Source organism: Dendrobates tinctorius, unplaced genomic scaffold (assembly GCF_039654945.1).
Source record: "Dendrobates tinctorius isolate UK_male_01 unplaced genomic scaffold, ASM3965494v1 ptg000292l, whole genome shotgun sequence".
In the NCBI taxonomy this organism is placed as follows: domain Eukaryota; kingdom Metazoa; phylum Chordata; class Amphibia; order Anura; family Dendrobatidae; genus Dendrobates; species Dendrobates tinctorius.
In genome coordinates, this window is record NW_027361959.1 from 1,290,760 (window position 1) to 1,309,191 (window position 18,432).

The following is an 18,432-nucleotide window of genomic DNA, read 5'->3' on the forward strand; positions in this document are numbered from 1 at the left end:
CACGGTCAAAACTAGACAGAGACAGCGTGTGTCAGTCCCTATACAAATAGATGGAGATTGCCAATTTTCGATACATTCACCATATAGCGGTGTACGCTCCTCACACACTACTGTGTACTGCCTTGTATCATGGACAAATAGAAGCCATCTGTGTGTGACTCTGGAAAAAAAAGCCGAGGAGTTTTTCCATTTTTCCAGACCTACACGTTAGAGTGCTGTCCACTTTTCAAATAGTTTCGTATATCTGCTGTTTGATCACAGTCAAAACTAGACAGAGACAGCGTGTGTCAGTCCCTATACAAATAGACAGAGATTGACAATTTTCCATACAGACACCGTATAGTGGTGTACGCTCCTCACACACTACCGTGTACCACCTTGTATCACGGACAAATAGAAGCTATCTGTGTGTGACTCTGGAAAAAAAGGCAAGGATTTTTTCCTGACCTACACCTTAGAGTGCTGTCCGCTTTTCTAACAGTTTCGTATATCTGCTGTTTGATCACGGTAAAAACTAGACAGAGACAGCGTGTGTCAGGTTCCTGTCGCTGTACAGCGGGAATCCCGAGCCTTACTTCCGGCGGTCTCCCATTCCTCTCCAGCCGCAGTGGAGGTTGCTCATCAAACCCGACGGTCCCGGCGCTCTTCCCAGACCAGCTCCGTGGGTTTGCTTGCTGCTGCCACCTCTGGCACAGCTATGACAATGCATGCTGCTCAGCAGCGAGATTCTCCAGGGACTAAGTCCCCATGTCGGGCCACTGAGCATGCCCGTGGAGTGATCTCCTATTGGAGAACAAGGGTCACGTGCTCAGGTCGTGCTCGTGTTCGGATTGGCCCATCCATGAAGCCAGGAAGGTCTTGGACGCTCGCGGCTATAAAAGGTTTGCATGGCTGCTCGGCCATGCGCTAGGATAGCCTGTATTTTCAGTCTATAAGGAGTGAGTGGTGTATGCACGTATGATTGTCTCTGGTGACTGACTCATAATGAAACCCCTACCCTTGGTACGCATGTGTTGTGCAGCCTAGCCTGCTAGCGCACAGGCTTAGGCGTAGGTAGGTCAGAGTTTGAGTCAGGCATTAGCCATCATCAGTGACTCGGCACGCCTCAGTGCCCCGTGCTCCACACTCCATAGTCAGCGTCTATAGTGGCGCTCGTGGCAGCGACGTCGCGCGCTCAGTGGGTCTAGAGGGACTCTAACCCCGTGTCCTTGGGGTAGAGTTCTGTGGTCACTTGTTGTGCGCTCTTTGGCCAGGCTCTGTGAGCTAAATAGGCTCCGGCATCCACGTTCAGCGGCTGTGCGGCTCTGTGAATTAAGAGAGTCTGCTCCTGTTCACATTGGGTGACGTAACCCATGTGTGACTGTTTTTACGCTGCTCTTTTCTTCCGCCATTACCTAGCAGCAGTGTACCACCTCTGCACGGTGTACCCCGGGTTAAGAACGCACCTACTATTATTTTATAATTTTGTGCGTTCCGCCAGTCCTAACATTATCCTAGTGCCAGGGTCTGGCTAGTAATGGCGGACGAACAGCGACTGCTGCAGTACATCCGACAGCTGCAGGGCAGGTTGGCGGCTCTCGAGCGTCCAGCCTCAGCTGCGGATGTTACTGCAGTCGCTGTTCAGGCAGCCACAGAGGCTGTCTCCCGTGTGACCACTGCCATCCCTGCCCCGACTTTGTCCCGCCTCCCACTGCCCGAGAAGTTCTTGGGTGATAGTGCCTCTTGTAGGGGTTTCGTGAGCCAGTGCTCGATACAGCTGGATCTGCCGGCAGCACGATTCCCCTCTGACTGGGCCAAAGTGGGATTTATTATTTCCCTCTTGTCGGGCAGGGCTTTGGAGTGGGCCACACCGATGTGGGAGCGTGGTGAACATGTGGTGCAGAGTGTGGTGCAGAGTGCCTCTTGGTTGCATGTCTTCCTGGGACCGCGAGTCACCCATGACACTGCGCTCTGGCTGCTGGCATTGTCACAGGGTTCGTCCATGGTCAGCCTCTTTGCCATCCAGTTCTGGACACTGGCCTTGGAGTTAGAGTGGCCAGATAAGGTCCTCATTCTGGCATTCTGGAGAGGTTTTGCTGGCCATGTGAAGGACGCTCTGGCCACCAGGGAGTTTCCTGCTACACTGGAGGAGCTTATCACCATCTCCACCCGTATAGACCTTCGCTTTGCCGAGCGAGGGTTGGAGCGGTCCCAGTGTAGGTAGAGGTTTAGGTTGGCACCCAGTTTTGGTAACTAACTGTGGTTAGTTATAGCAAATTATAATTATCCTCCATCCCATAGTCCAGTGCCCATATACCTATCATACATATCCTCCATCCCATAATCCAGTGCCTATATACCCATCACACATCCTCCATCCCATAGTCCCATGCCCATATACCCATCACACATCCTCCATCCCATAGTCCCATGCCCATATACCCATCATACATATTCGCCATCTCATAGTCGAGTGCCCATATACCCATCACACATCCTTCATCTCATAGTCCCATGCCCATATACCCATCATTCCCAAGTCAGTGACAAATACAATTAGTACAGTGTGTGTGTAGCTTACAGTACATGTATTTAATTACTAAAAGATTATTTTTCTGAAAAAAATGGCGTGGGCTCCCACATAATTTTCTTAACCAGCAGAGGGAAAGCCGATGGCTGGGGGCAGATGTTTATAGCCTGTTAAGAGGGTAACACCCATGGAGCTTCCCAGGCTATTAATAGCTCACAGCTGTATACTTAGCCTTTGCTTGTTATTAGAATGGTGACCACCCAAAAAATGATGTAGGGTCCCCCTATAATTGAAAATCTTTACCCCCAAGGGTGGTTTGCATGTTAATGACCAGACCAATTTTTACAATTCTGACCACTGTCCCTTTAGGAGGCAATAACTCTGGAACGCTTCCATGGATCCCGGTGATTCTGACAATGTTTTCTCAAGGCATATTGTACTTCATGATATTGGTAAAATTTCTTTGATATGACGCGTTTATTTGTGAAAAAAATGGAATTTTGACGAAACTTTGAATTTTCATGCCCTTAAATCTCAGAGATATGTCACATAAAATACTTAATAAGTAACATTTCCCACATGTATACTATACATCAGCACAATTTTGGAACCAAAATTTTTTTACGTTAGGAAGTTATAAGGGTTAAAAGTTAAACAGCGATTTCTCATTTTTACACCACCATTTAACACCTTTTTTTTGAGGGGTCTATATGATAGAAAATACCCAAAAGTTACATCAGTCTAAAAACTGTACCCCTGAAGGTGCTCAAAACCATATTCAAGAAGTTTATTAATCCTTGTGCTTCACAGGAATATTTGGAATGTTTAAAAAAATGAACATATAACTTTTTTCACAAAAATGTTAATTCAGATCCAATTTTTTTTATTTTTCCAAGGGTAACAGGAGAAATTGGACCCCAACATTTGTAGTGAAGTTTGTCCTGAATATGCTGATAAACCACAGTTTGGGTGCATAGCAGAGCTCAGAAGGGAAGGAGCGCCGTTTTACTTATTCAATCCAAAATTGGCTGGGATTAAGATCGGATCCCTTGTTGCGTTTGGAGAGCCCCTGATGTGCCTAAACAGTGAAAAAAACCCACAAGTAACACCATTTTGGAAACTAGACCCCATAAGGAACTTATCTAGATGTGTGGTGAGCACTTTGAACCCCCAAGTGCTTCACAGAAGTTTATAATGTAGAGCCATAAAAATAAAAAATCATATTTTTTAACAAAAATGATCTTTTTGCCCCCAATTTTTTATTTTCACAAGGGTAACAGGAGAAATTGGACCCCAAAAGTTGTTGTGAAATTTGTCCTGAGTATGCTGATACTCGATATGTGGGAGTAAACAACTGTTGGGTGCATGGCAGAGCTCGGAAGGGAAGGAGCGCCGTTTTACTCTTCCTATGCAAAATTCGCTGGAATTAAGATTGGACGCCATGTCGTGTTTAGAGAGCCCCTGATGTGCCTAAACAGTAGAAACCCTCCACAAGTGACACCATTTTGGAAACTGGACCCCCAAGGAACTTATCTAGATGTGTGGTGAGCACTTTGAACCCCCAAGTGCGTCACAGAAGTTTATAACGTAGAGCCGTAAAAATAAAAATAATATTTTATTCACAAAAATGATCTTTTCGCCCTCAATGTTTTTTCCAAGTGCAACAGGAGAAATTTGATACCCAAAAATTGTTGTCCCATTTGTCCTGAGTAAGCCGATACCCCATATGTGGTGGTAAATCACTGTTTGGGTGCACAGCAGAGCTCAGAAGGGAAGGAGCACTGTTTCACTTTTTCAACACAGAATTGGCTGGAATTGAGATTGGACAACATGTCGTGTTTGGAGAGCACCTGATGTGCCTAAACAGTGGAAACCTCCCAATTCTAACTCCAGCCCTAACCTTAACACACCCCTAACTCTAGGGCTACTGATGCGGCACACACATGCCACACTTGTGCCGCAAGTATTACACACATGGACACTGACATCTCCAGTACCGTGAAACATTAGGACATATGAAAAAGGCCTTATAGCGGGTTTTTATGTTTGGCAGCTGTCACACGCTAAAAGATGCTTTTTATTGCAAAAAATAGTTTTTGCATCACCACATTTTGAGAGCTATAATTTTTCCATATTTTCACCAACAGAGTCATGTGAGGCCTTGATTTTTGCAGGATGAGCTGACGCTTTTATTGATACCATTTTTGGACACATGACATTTTTTGATCACTTTCTATTCCGATTTTTGGGAGACAAAATGAGTAAAAAACAGAAATTCATGAATTTCTTTTGGGGGAGCGTTTACACCCTTGCGCGTGTGTTAAAATTGATAAGTCAATTTTATTCTTCGGGTCAGTATGATTACGGCAATACCTCATTTACATTTCTTTTTATGTTTTGGTGCTTTTATATAATAAAAACTATTTCATAGAAAAAATAATTGTTTTTGCATCACTTTATTATGAGAGCTATATTTTTTTATTTGTTAGCTGATGGTGCTGTATGGCGGCTTGCATTTTGCGGGACAAGATGATCTTTTCAGCAGTAACATGTTTATTTATATCTGTCTTTTTGATTGAGTGTTATTCCACTTTTTGTTTGGCGGTATGATGATAAAGCAAGAAAAACCAACAAAAGAAAAGGAATAGTGCTTCATCGTGTATTATATGGTAGATAGCCTGTGATGCTGCAGTTAGGATCTAGATTCCGTTTGACCATCGGATAAATTAAAAAGAAAAAAAATTGGATCAGCAAACTGAATTTCTATAAAAAAATTCTTTAGTTCATTCTTTTAAAAAACGTAGTCCAGACAAATTGTAAAACCATGTAGCATTCTAAATGCTACATGATTTTACAATTTGTCTGGACTACTTTTTTAAAAGAATGAAATAAAGAAGATTTTTTTTATTGAAATTGAGTTTGCTGGTCCAATTTTTTAGTTCTTTATGATGATAAAGCATTGTTTTTTGCCTTTTTTTATGGTGTTCACTAAAGGGGTCAACTAGTGGGATAGTGTTATAGGTCGGGTCATTATGGACACGGGGATATCAAATATGTGTAATTTTATTGTTTAGATTTTTTATTCAAATATTTATTCAGTAATATAATAAATATTGATTTTTTTATTATTATTTTTTACTTTTTTAAAATATTTTTACAATATTTAATTTTTTTTTTAATTCATTCTAATTTTTACACTTTATCCCACTATGGGACACTCATTTCTTGCAGGCTGATCGCTTCTATTGCATGCAGATGAAGCAGCATCTGCATGCTATAGAAGCTGTCAGCTCTGCACTTTATGCACAGTGACCTTTTTATTATTATTATTTATTTATATAGCACCATTGATTCCATGGTGCTGTACAAGAGAAGGGGTTACATACAAACTACAGATTACAAATTACAGATATCACTTACAGTTAACAAACTAACAATGACAGACTGATACAGAGGGGAGAGGACCTTGCCCTTTCGGGCTTACATGCTACAGGATGGTGGGGAAGGAGACAGTAGGTTGGTGGGTTGCAGCAGTTCCGGTGTTGGTTGAGGTGATATCTCCGGTAGTGGTGAGAGAGAAAGAGGTAGCTGGGTCATTGCAGGCTGTAGGCTTTCTTGAAGAGGTGGGTTTTCAGGTTCCGTCTGAAGGATCCAAACGTGGTTGATAGTCGGACATGTTGGGGCAAAGAATTCAAGAGGATAGGAGCAATTCGGGAGAAGTCTTGGAGGCGGTTGGGTGAGGAGCAAATAAGTGTGGATGAGAGAAGGAGGTCTTGGAGGACTGGAGATTACGTGAGGGAAGGTATCGGGAGATTAGTTTAGAGACATATGGGGGAGACAGGTTATAGATGGCCTTGTAGGTCAGCATTAGTAATTTGAACTGGATATGCTGAGGGAATGGGAGCCAGTGAAGAGATTTGCAGAGGGGAGAAGCGGAGGAGTAGCAAGGAGAAAGATGAATTAGTCGGGCAGCAGAGTTAAGGATGGACTGGAGAGGTGCGTGGGTGTTAGCAGGGAGACCACAGAAAAGGATGCTGCAGTAGTCGAGGTGGGAGATGATGAGGGCATGCACAAGCATTTTAGTAGATTGAGGGTTGAGGAAAGGACGGATTCTGAAAATATTTTTGAGCTGGAGGCGACAGGAGGTAGAAAGAGCTTGGATGTGCGGTTTGAAGGACAGGGTAGAGTCAAAGGTTACTCCAAGGCAGCGGACTTCTAGTACTGGGGAAAGCGTGATGTCATTAATTGTTATAGCTAGGTCAGGTAAGGAAGATCTGTGAGATGGAGGAAAGATGATGAGTTCAGATTTGTCCACACCGACCCAACGAATAAAGTTTCCTAATCACTTATACTGCATGAGGAATGGTATGAAAAAATATTCTTCACCTATTCCGTCGCCCAAAGATTGCAAGTAAGGTACCTCTCACAATTATCCTGCTCTCTGCACTGAGAGTTTACATCCAGGTTTCCATGTAAATCTCTGAAATACCTGATTCAGACAAAACCCCTCAGTGGAAGATTTCCTGTAATGAGGCAGATGGAGGCACTGTGGATGCCGTCTTGCCCGTGATCGAGTGGGAGATGCAGACACCGGGACTGAGATGTAGCAGAGCTGGATATGCAGATGCTAGGAGGGTGAGTAGAACTGGGGGAGGGTGAGCCATGCCATATTCACCTGTCCCCGTTCCACCGCTGCGCTCAGTCTCCCTGGTCCTCTGGCTGTGATGATCAGGCAGATGGCGCGATGACGTGATTAATGCGCGCCCTCTGCCTGAACGGGCAGCGAAGAGAGGTGAGTATGTCATTTTTTTAAAATCGCAGCAGCAGCAATATATGGGGCATATATTAATATGGAGCATGTTATGGGGCCACCATTAACCTTTCTGCAGCATTATATGGGGCATATTTTAATATGGAGCATCTTATGGGGCCACCATTAACCTTTCTGCAGCATTACATAGGGCATATATTTATATGGAGCATCTTATGGGGCCACCATTTTACTTTTATTAGTATCTATTTTTATTTTTGAAATTTACCAGTAGCTGCTGCATTTCTCACCCTCGGCTTACACTCGAGTCAATAAGTTTTCCCCGTTGTTTGTGGCAAAATTAGGGGCCTCGGCTTATACTCAAGTATATATGGTAAATATTTTTTTCTTTGCTGCCCAATGGTATAAGATTCTGTGACACACCGGTGGTGTCAATATGATCACTGCACCCCCAGATTGCAAGATGTAGCTTTTAAAATGGTGTTTCTTATGTTTGATTCTGCTCTTCTGACTCCTCAGGGGCTCTACCAATGTCCCCTCAGACCCTTAAAATCTTAAGTCCAATATGGCACTTCTTCCCTTCTTAGCTTTTCAATGTGCCTCAAGGGTGTCAGCAAACTTAACAGAAATTGCACAACAAATTTTGGGTTCAATTTTCTCCTGTTACACTTACAAAATTGCAAAAATTGATGCTAAAATAACATTTTTGTGGATAAAATATGATTTTTTTTTAATTTTCATGGCTGTAAACGTCTGTGAAGCACCTGTGGGTTCAAGGTGCTCAGCATAAATCTAGTTACATTCCTTGAGGGGTCTAGTTTCCAAACTGTGGTCACTGGTGGGGGACATGACACCTGCCGTCCATTCCATCAAAATCTGTGTTCAAATATGTCAAAATTTGACTCCTTCCTTTCTGAGCCGTGTCCTGTGCCCAAATAGTAGTTTTCACCACATATTGGATATGTGTGTACTCAGGAGAAATTGTACAAAAAAAGTTGGTGTCCATTTTCTCCTGTTACCATGTGACAATAAAAAATTGTGACTAAAATACATTTATTTGTGGGAAAAATAGATTTTTTATTTTCACAGCTCTATGTTATAAACTTCTGTGAAGCCCCTAAGGGTTCAAGATACTTACCTCACATCTAGATAAGTTTCCTGAGGGGTCTTGTTTCCAAAATGGTGTCACTTGTGGGGGGTTTCCACTGTTTAGGCACATCAGGAGCTCTCCAAACGTGACCTGGTATCTGCTGATTATTCCAGCAAATTTTGCATTCAAAAAGTCAAATGGTGCTCCTTCCCTTCTGAGCTATGCCATGTGCCCAAACAGTCGTTTTCCCCTATAGTTGGGGTATCGGTTTACTCAGGAGAAATTGCACAACAAATTCTATGGTGCAATTTTTCCTGCTACACTTGTGAAAATAAAAAAATTTGGGCTAAAAAACATTTCTGTTAGAAAAATGGTGCTCCTTTCCTTCTGAGCCCTGCTGTGCACCAAAACAATGGTTTTCCCCCATATCGGGTATCAACATGCTCAGGAGAAATTGAACCACAAAGTTTGGGGTCCATTTTTTTCTGTTACCCTTGTGAAAATAAAAAAATGTGTCTAAAGTAAAATTTTGTGAAAAAAATTTAAATGTTCATTTTTTCCTTCCTTTCTTCTTGTGAAGTACCGGAAGGGTTAATAAACTTCTTGAATGTGGTTTTCAGCATCTTGAGGGGTGTAGTTTGTAGAATGGTGTCACTCTTGGATATTTTCCATCATATTGACTCCTCAAAGTAACTTCAAATGTAATGTGGTCCCTAAAAAAGTGGTTTTGTAAATTTTCTTGAAAAAATGAGAAATCACTGGTCAACTTTTAACTCTTATAACTTTCAAAAACTGTTATTTTAAAGTAGATATATGAAATGTTATTTATTAGCTATTTTGTGTGACATAGCTCTCTGATTTAAGAGCATAAAAGTTTGAAAATTGCTAAATTTTGAAATTATTATAATAAATGCAAGTCATATAGAAGAATTCTTACCATTATCATGAAGTACAATATGTCTTCAAAAAAATCTCAAAATCAGTGGGATCTGTTGAAATTTTCCAGCATTATTATCCCGTGAAGTGACACTGGTCAGAATTGTAAAATTTTACCTGGACCCGAAGGTAAAAACAGGCTTGGGGGCTGAAGGGGTTAAGCATCATGTGCACATCTCCTAACTCCTTAGAACACAGGCTCCAATTCATTAAGAATGGAGATTCATATGACAGCCTTTATGAGAGGTGTGTAGGAATAAGATTAGTCACATTCATTAAGAGGTGCACAGTACTTAGTGAATTCAGTACATTCAGTACACCTCACCAGAAATTTTACTCCAGTCAAAGAGTCAAAGACTAGAGTAACATTTCTACCCTAAGGCCGGGATCACACATGCGAGAAACTCAGATGAGTCTCGCATGTTAATACCCGGCACTGCCACACACTCCGCTCCTGAGTGCCGGCGGCAGTGCAGTTTATTAACATGCGAGACTCATCTGAGTTTCTTGCATGTGTGATCTTGGCCTAAGAAACATCACCACTGTTGATGAAGTTGATGGGTGAGCTTGGACATACCTTTTCCTGCCCCGGCTCCTCCCCAGCTCTGCTGCCTGTTTTTGGCAGAGCTGCCTAAAACTGGCATCAAAACCAAAGGTTGCAACACTTTCTGACAATAAAAGCTTTGATGAATTGGGATCATAGTGCAATATAATTAAAGCAGAGATGTCTAAGATTGGTTATATACTGTATGTCCAGGGTTTCCCTTTTCACTTTTTGTTCAGTCTGTTTATGCCTCCTCCTTCGTAAGATATTATATTGTACAAATAAATACACCTTATATTTCCTAAATAACACTATCAGTTTTCCAAATAATTTACAGTAAAGAATGTAATTGTCTATTAATTTCAATAGAAATCATTTTCTCCAAACAGCATTGATCCTACTAAAATAGCTAGAATATCTGATAATTATTTTTTGTCTTGTTTAACCAAAATTTCATATCTGATTAAGGAGAAATTGCACTAAGCCCCAGAAGAAATGTATGAGTAAGCATCTCAGGAGGGACGCAGGTGTGTTGCAATGCTGCCATCTGGTTAGAATACGTGCCAAGCATGAATACACTTCTTTGTCATTGTATAAAGCTCATGAATGATGGATACAGAACACGTGCACTTTGTGTCTATTCCACTGGCAAAGTGTTAATAGGGTGTAATATGGGAGAAAGGGGATTCCCAATAGCCCTCAGGTTACAATGATTCAGTTTTATAAATCATGGCATCCAATGCTACAGAAGTCTGTAGACTTTTTAAGGTTAAGTTCACACTGGGCATTTTTGCTGTGTTGCTTTTCTGCAGCAAAACCTGAGCCAATTTTGCGTTCAAAAAGTCAAATGGTGCTCCCTCCCTTCTGAGCCCTGCCATGCGCCCAAATAGTGGCTTTCCCCCATATACGATGTATTGGAGTACTCAGGAGAAATTGCACAACAAATTTTGTGGTCCATTGTCTCCAGATACCCTTGTGAAAATAAAAAAATGGGTCCTAAAGTAAATTTTTTGTGAAAAAAGTAAATTGTTCATTTTTTCCTTCCACATTGCTTTAGTTCTCATAAAGCACCTGTAGGGTTAATAAACTTCTTGAATGTGGTTTTGCGCACCTTGAGGGGTGCAGTTTTTAGAATATTATCACTTTTGGGCCCACACTTTTCTGGACGCAAGTCAGCTGATATATACAGTTGACATGTGCCCGCAACAGCAGCGGCTTGAATCGCAATCCACTTGCGGCTGGTAATTAGTTAAATGCCGCTGTCAATCTCTGACAGAGGCATTTAAATGGCGCGTCTGGTAAGCGAGATGGAAATCCCACCCATTGGTGACATGTCACGTGATCATGGGTCACTGATGGGTTGGCATGACCACTAGAGGTCTCCAGCAGACCTCTATGGGTGTCATAGCCAGATTGCTATGAGCGCCGATTGGTAGCAGAGCCAATCGGACAAGTGCAGCTTCTAGTTTCCCATGAAGTAAAAAAAAGTTTTAAAAATTTAAAATAAACAAAAAAAAAGTTAAAATCACCCCCCTTTTGCCCCATTCACAAAAAAAACAATAATAAAAAAAATCAAACATATACATATTTGGTATCATCGCTTTCAGAATCACCCAATCTATCTATCAATATAAAAAAGAATTCCGGTAACCAGATCATTAAATGGTGAATGAGAAAAAAGTCAAAATGCCAGAATTACGATTTTTTTTGGTCGCCGCAACATTGCATTAAAACGCAATAAATGGCAATCAAAAAATTGTATCTGCACCAAAATTGTATTAAAAATTTCAGCATGCAAAAATAAGCCCTCACCTAACCTGAGATCCGAAAAGTGGAGACGTTACAAGTCTCAGAAAATGGCAACATTTTTTTTCTTTTTCTTTTTTACAAACGTAATTTTTTTCACCACTTAAATAAAAAAGCATCTAAACATGTTTGGTGTGAATGACCGGGAGAATCATAATGGCAAGTCAGTTTTAGCATTTAAAGGGAATCTGTCACCTATTTTTTGGCATATTAGATGCGGACACCGCCATCAGGGGGTTTATCTACAGCATTACAGAATGCTGTAGATAAGCCCCTTATGGTGGTGGCCGCATCTTATATGCCAAAAAATAGGTGACAGATTCCCTTTAATGAACATGATAAAAAAACAAAAAAAAAACTGTGGGATTGCACTTTTTTTTCCAGTTTCACAGCACTTGGAATTTTTTTTCCCATTTTCCAGTACACGATATGTTAAAACCAATGGGGTCATTCAAAATTACAACTCGCCCTGAAAAAAACAAGCCAAAAAATAAAAAAGCAATGGAGCTGGGAAGAAGGGGAGCAAAAAATGAAAATGCAAAAACAAAGATACCTCCGGTCGTTAAGGGATTAACCCCTTAACCCCCAAGGGTGGTTTGCACGTTAGTGACAAGGCCAATTTTCACAATTCTCACCACTGTCCCTTTAAGAGGTAATAACTCTGGAACGCTTTCATGGATCCCGGTGATTCTGATACTGTTTTTCTTGTAACATATTGTAGTTCATGTTATTGGTAAAATTTCATTGATATAACTTGCGTTTATTTGTGGAAAAAATGGAAATTTGGCAAAAATTTAGAAAATTTCGCAATTTTCCAACTTTGAATTTTCATGCCCTTAAACCACAGAGATATGGCACACAAAAAACTTAATAAGTAACATTTCCCACATGTTTACTTTACCTCAGCATAATTTTGGAACCAAAATTTTCTTTTGTTAGGAAGTTATAAGGGTTAAAATTTGACCAGTGATTTCTCATTTTTACACCATTTTACTTTTAGGGACCACATCACATTTGAAGTCACTTTGAGGGGTCTATATGATAGAAAATACCCAAAAGTGACACCATTCTAAAAACCGCACCCCTTAAGGTTCTCAAAACCACATTCAAGAAGTTTATTAACCCTTCAGGTGCTTCACAGGAATTTTTTGCATGTGTAAAAAAAATGAACATTTAACTTTTTTTCACAAAAAAATTACTTGAGGTCCAATTTTTTTTTATTTTACCATGGATAACAGGAGAAATTGGACCTCAAAAGTTATTATGCAATTTGTCCTGAGTTTGTTGATACCTGATATGTGGGGGGAATCACTGATTCAGCGCATGGCAGAGTTCGGAAAGGAAAGAGCGCCGTTGGACTTTTTCAACGCAAAATTGACTGGAATTGACATCGGACACCATGTCACGTTTGGAGAGCCCCTGATGTGCCTAAACAGTGGAAACCCCACACAAGTGACCCCATTTTGGAAACTAAACCCCCCAAGGAACTTATCTAGATGTGTGGTGAGCACTTTGAACCCCCAAGTGCTTCACAGAAGTTTATAACGTAGAGTCATAAAAATAATAAAATCATATTTTTTTCCACAAAAATGATCTTTTTGCCCCCAATTTTTTATTTTCCCAAGGGTATCAGGAGAAATTGGACCCCAAAACTTGGTGTGCAATTTGTCCTGAGAAGGCTGATACCCCATATGTGGGGGTAAACCACTGTTTGGGCGCATGGCAGAGCTTGGAATGGAAGGCGCATCGTTTGACTTTTTCAACACAAAATTGGCTGGAATTGAGATCAGATGCAATGTCCCATTTGGAGAGCCCCTGATGTGCCTGAATAGTGGAAACCCCCCAATTCCTACTCCAAACCTAACCCCAACACTCTCCTAACCCTAATCCTAACACTAGCCTTGGCCCTAAGCTTAACCCTAATGGGAAAATGGAAATTAATACATTTTTTTAATTTTATTATTTTTCCCTATCTAAGGGGGTGATAAAGGGGGGTTGATTTACTATTTATGGTGGGTTTTTATGTTTGGCAGCTGTCACACGCAAAAAGACGCCTTTTATTGCAAAAAATAGTTTTTGAATCACCATATTTTGAGAGCTACAATTTTTCTAAATTTTGACCCACAGAGTCATGTGAGGTCTTATTTTTTGCAGAACAAGTTGATGTTTTTATTAGTACCATTTTCAGGCACATGACTTTTTTGATCGATTTCTATTCTGATTTTTGGGATGCAGAATGAGCAAAAACCAGCAATTCATGAATTTCTCATTTCTTTTGGTGGGGGGCATTTACACCTTTCCATATGTGATAAAATTGATAAAGCGGTTTTATTCTTTGGGTCAGTACGATTACAGCGATACCTCATTTATATCTTTTTTTATGTTTTGGCGCTTTTATACAATAAAAACAATTTTACAGAAAAAATAATTATTTTTGCATCGCTTTATTCTGTGAGCTATAACTTTTTTATTTTTTTGCTGATGACACTTTATGGTGGCTCGTTTCTTGCGGGATAAGATGACTTTTCAGTGGTACCATGTTCATTTATATCCGTCTTTTTCATCACGTGTTATTCCACTTTTTGTTTGGCGGTATGATGATAAAGCGAGAAAAACCAACAAAAGAAAAGGAATAGTGCCTCACCGTGTTTTATATGGTAGATAGCCTCTGATTCTGCAGTTTTTGTTCAGCGGTATGATGATAAAGCATTGCTTTTTGCCTTGTTTTTTTATTGAAGGGGTTCACTAAAGTGGTTAACTAGTGGGACAGCTTTATAGGGCGGGTCGTTACGGACAAGGCAATACTAAATATGTCTATTTTTATTGTTTTGTTTCTTTTATTTCCAAAAAAAAGAATTTATTAGGGAATTTTTTTTATTATTTATTTATTTAGGATTTTTTTTAGTTATTTTTACACAATTTCTTTTTAACTTTATTATGTTGTCCCAGGGGGGAACATCACTGTATAGTGTCAGACTGTAGATCTGACACTTTGCAGAGCACTATGTCAGATCAGCAATCTGACAGGCACTGCAGGCGGCTTCTCAGCACCTGCTGTCAGCAGGCATTGAGAAAGCCACCTCCCTGCAGGACCCGGAAGGCCACCAGATCCAAAATGGCTGCGTTGTTCTGAGGGTATTAGGGAAGCCCACAGGGAGCCCCCTCCCTGCACAATTCTTCCCTATGCCCCCGGAACACTGCGATCATGCTGAATCGCAGTGTGCTGGGGGTTAATGTGCTGGTAACGGTTCATTATGATTATCCAGGTCATTATGAGATCATAAACACTAAACATTTTTAGGTTCTTTTTTATTTAAGTGGTGGAACAAAAATCCCAAATTTGGTAAAAAAAAGGCTCAATTTTCCAAGACCTGTAGTGTCTCCACTTTTTGTGATCTGGGGCTGGGTGAGGGTTTATTTTTTGCGCGCTGACCTGATGTTTTTATTGATACCATTTTGGTGCAGATACGATATTTTGATCATCCATTATTGCATTTTATTGCAATGTAGCGGCGACCAAAAAAACCTAATTCTGACGTTCTGAATTTTTTTTCTCGTTATGCCACTTAGCAATCGAGTTACTTCTTTTTTTATTTTGCTAGATCTGGCGATTCTGACTGCAGCAATACCAGATATGTGTATATTTAATTTTCTTTTTATTGTTTTATTTTGAATGCGGCGAAAGGGAGGTGATTTGAACTTTTTTTTCTTTATTTTATTAATATTTTTAAAATCTTTTTTTTACTTTTTGTATGCTTCAATAGTCTCAATGGGAGACTAGAAGCTGTAGTACTTTGGTTTGATCAGATCATCTGTGTGTAGCAGAAATGCTCACTTGCTATGAGCGCTGACTACGGGGTGGCGCTTATAAAAATCTGGAAATCACAACCATAGAGGTCTGCTGGAGACCTCCAGTTGTCATGCCAACCCATCGGTGACCCATGATCATGTGACGAGTCACCGATGGACGGGATTTATGACGCACTTCCGGTGAGCGTGAGTTAAAAGCCGCTGCCACAGAATGACAGGGGCATTTAACTAGTTAACAGCTGCGGGTGGCTCACGATTCCACCGGTGGCTGTTGCAAGAACATGTCAGCTGTACAGATCAGCTGTTATGTGCCCGGAAATTTGCGGGCTCAGCGCCAGAGCCCGCACCAAACAGGTGGAGTCTGACATCGTCGTACTATTTTGCCCAATGTCGGAAAGGGGTTAAACATTAACAAATCCTCTGGCTCAGATAGCATTTATCCACGAATACTGAGAAAATTGAGATCAGTCATTGACAGACCGCTCTATCTCATATTCTTAGACTCTCGTAACAAAGGTGGTGCCACAGGATTGGAGGATGGCTGATGTGCTACTGATATATAAGAAAAGTAAGAAGGATGTTCCAGGTAACTACCATCCGGTAAGTCTAACATCAATAGTGTGCAAAGTTTTTAAAGGCATTATAAGAGAAAACCTGAAGAAATATATTGCAGAAAATAATATAACAGCAGACAACCAGTATGGATTCATGAAAGATAGGTTGTGGCTAAGCAACATTTTGGGTTTCCATGAGGAGGTAAGAGCAAATCTGGATGTTGGTAATGCAGCTGATGTGAATTATCTGGACTTTGCAAAGGCATTTGAAACTGAACCACATAACAGCCTTATACTGAAGCTACAGAAGCAAGGATTGGGGGAAACTACAAGTGCCTCTCACTAAATTAGAATATTATAAAAAAAACTAATTTATTTCAGTTTTTCAATACAAAAAAGTGAAACTCATATATTACAGTTGTGGCCAAAAGTATTGACACCCCTGCAATTCTGTCAGATAATACTCAGTTTCTTCCTGAAAATGATTGCAATCACAAATTCTTTGGTATTATTATCTTCATTTAATTTGTCTTAAATGAAAAAACACAAAAGAGAATGAAGCAAAAAGCAAAACATTGATCATTTCACATAAAACTCCAAAAATGGGCCAGACAAAAGTATTGGCACCCCCTGCCTAATACTTTGTTGCACAACCTTTAGCCAAAATAACTGCGACCAACCGCTTCCGGTAACCATCAATGAGTTTCTTACAATGCTCTGCTGGAATTTTAGACCATTCTTCTTTGGCAAACTGCTCCAGGTCCCTGATATTGGAAGGGTGCCTTCTCCAAACTGCCATTTTTAGATCTCTCCACAGGTGTTCTATGGGATTCAGGTCTGGACTCATTGCTGGCCACCTTAGAAGTCTCCAGTGCTTTCTCTCAAACCATTTTCTAGTGTGTTTTGGGTCATTGTCCTGCTGGAAGACCCATGACTTCTGAGGGAGACCCAGCTTTCTCACACTGGGCCCTACATTATGCTGCAAAATTTGTTGGTAGTCTTCAGACTTCATAATGCCGTGCACACGGTCAAGCAGTCCAGTGCCAGAGGCAGCAAAGCAACCCCAAAATATCAGGGAACCTCCGCCATGTTTGACTGTAGAGACCGTGTTTTTTCTTTGAATGCCTCTTTTGTTCTCCTGTAAACTCTATGTTGATACCTTTGCCCAAAAAGCTCTACTTTTGTCTCATCTGACCAGAGAACATTATTACAAATTGTTTTAGGCTTTTTCAGGTAAGTTTTGGCAAACTCCAGCCTGGCTTTTTTATGTCTTGGGGTAAGAAGTGGGGTCTTCCTGGGTCTCCTACCATACAGTCCCTTTTCATTCAGACACCGACGGATAGTACGGGTTGACACAGTTGTACCCTTGGACTGCAGGGCAGCTTGAACTTGTTTGGATGTTAGTCGAGGTTCTTTATCCAACATCCGCACAATCTTGCGTTGAAATCTCTTGTCAATTTTTCTTTTCCATCCACATCTAGGGAGGTTAGCAACAGTGCCATGGGCTTTAAACTTCTTGATGACACTGCACACGGTAGACACAGGAACATTCAGGTCTTTGGAGATGGACTTGTAGCCTTGAGATTGCTCATGCTTCCTAACAATTTGGTTTCTCAAGTCCTCAGACAGTTCTTTGGTCTTCTTTCTTTTCTCCATGCTCAATGTGGTACCAACAAGGACACAGGACAGAGGTTGATTCAACTTTAATCCATGTCGACTGGCTGCAAGTGTGATTTAGTTATTGCCAACACCTGTTAGGTGCCACAGGTAAGTTACAGGTGCTGCTAATTACACAAATTAGAGAAGTATCACATGATTTTTCAAACAGTGCCAATACTTTTGTCCACCCTCTTTTTTATGTTTGGTGTGGAATTATATCCAATTTGGCTTTAGGACAATTCTTTTTGTGTTTTTTCATTTAAGACAAATTAAATGAAGATAATAATAACAAAGAATTTGTGTTTGCAATAATTTTCAGTAAGAAACTGAGTATTATCTGACAAAATTGCAGGGATGTCAATGCTTTTGGCCACAACTGTATATAGAGTCATTACAAACAGAGTGATCTATTTCAAGTGTTTATTTCTGTTAATGTTGATCATTATGGCTTACATCCAATGAAAATCCAACCATGATAAGACATACCTCAATTTGGATACTCCCTTACCCTAAGTGCCCAGACAGGCATCAGATGAAAGGGAGAAGAGATAGGATCAAGGTTTAGCTAGTAATAGAAATCACACTCAAATCACTATGATATAGGTAAGATATTTTACACCAGATTTGCCAAATTCATGAGTATAAATAATGTGTGTAAAGAAAGTCTAAAGGCATTACCCAAAATTTGAAAAAAGGTCTTTTTCCCTCCTAAAACACTGTCATACGTGGTAATTGGCTGTGTCTGGTAATGCA